The sequence below is a fragment of the Filicampus tigris genome, chromosome 4 (genome assembly GCF_054856515.1).
Source record: "Filicampus tigris isolate MCC_2025a chromosome 4, RoL_Ftig_1.0, whole genome shotgun sequence".
Taxonomy (NCBI): domain Eukaryota; kingdom Metazoa; phylum Chordata; class Actinopteri; order Syngnathiformes; family Syngnathidae; genus Filicampus; species Filicampus tigris.
The window spans coordinates 2,076,921-2,078,687 of NC_141220.1; positions in this window are offsets into that span (position 1 = coordinate 2,076,921).

Consider the following 1,767-nt stretch of genomic DNA (forward strand, 5'->3'; position numbering starts at 1 on the left):
CTATCCCAGCTGTCTTTGGGCAGTAGGCGGGGGACACCCTGAATTGATTGCCAGCCAATCACAGGGCACACAGAGACAAACATCCGCACTCACAATCACACCTAGGGGCAATTTAGACAGTCCAATCAACTTACCATGCATGTTTTTGGAATGTGGGAGGAAACCGGAGTACCCGGAGGAAACCCACGCAGGCACGGGGAGAACATGCAAACTCCACACAGGGAGGCCGGAGCCGGGATCGAACTCACGACGTCTGAACTGTGAGGCGGACGTGCTAACCAGTCGACCACCGTGCCGCCCTCAAACACAACATCTAGAACGTAAAAATCTCTCCAAATCATCATTCAAGCTCATGCCACAGTTTAATTTGTACACTTAAAGCTGTGACCCAGAAGTGGAAGTCTTTCATTCTCCTCCTAAAATAACATTGCGTTATTTTGCAATAATAATAATTATTTTTATAATATAATTTTATAATGCCAACATTTTGCAATAAAATGCAATAGTATTGCGCTATAACACAATGTTAAATATTCTCGTGCTAAATGCTATCTTGGCTGACACTTTTAAACAGTTGTAAGCAATTCAATCCATTCACAATACAGTACTCCCAGCAGCTAAATGGATGTGAATTGGAAATTAGCCAATTAATGAGCTTTAAATCATGTTTATGACTTACGAAATTCCATTAGCATTCCCACGGCATCATGCGGACGCTTTTTTTTTTTGGGCGGCGGGAGGGTGAGGGTGGTGTTGGGCGTCAGCGGATTGGGGGAATGTAAGGACGGAAGCGCTTTAAAAGGACAAGTACGGGAAGGGTCAGAGGACAATTATATTTATGAATAAGGCCTGGGGGGGAGATGATGGAAGTGTGCTCAGGTCGCAGAAGGACAACGGGCCGTCAAAATAGGTTAAGAGCCCATCTCTGCAAATAAGTGGAGGCTATGTGAAATGTCAAATGTATGTGAGTCTAAATCTGTTTGAGCAGCAAGCCGACACATTGTCATGTACATAGTGCACTCCATTTACCATTTAAATCTAACTTCAGATAATCAACTTCAGATAATGGATGGATGGATTTTTCATCTGTTGGACCTTTTTTTCCCCCAGATTGACGATTGACAGACTGACGGAACTACGGTTAAAATAACATGACGTACTGACTAACAGACAGTTACAGTTCATTTCAGCTTGAAAAGAAGACAGATAGACGAATGATGGATGGGTACCCAGGCTGCTGACGAATGACAGACCGTCAAACTTTAGCAAAATGCCCATCTCTGCTCAATGAAGACACGTTCCTGGTGTGTTTCTACATATTTGGCCAATAAACATAAATGCTGATATTCTGTTTGGGTTTTTTTAGACTGACATATACCTTCATTGAGGAAATGGTGGTGTATACTACTAATGGAACGTTTCAGCGTTGGCAGGTGGGTCCTGTTCAACTGTATAATTTGTTTGACTGAAACATATGTCCATATGTTACCTTTGATGTTATAACTTGGCTTGAGAGTTTGAGTCACTGTTTTGCAATGTACTGTTTTACGGAATAAACTAACAGTGATGAGAGGTTACGCCTGCCTGATCGTCACCAAAAGAGTCGTTAGTAAGCGCCGTAAATGGGCGTTTTACAACTTGGTCTGAAAATATTTGTGCTTTTATATTCACAGTTGTACCACCACTTCCTGTCTGACAATGTATTTCCTCTCTGACCTTTCTGATCTAGTATTTTTGCCGTAGTTACCGTTCCACGTTTCCCGAGAT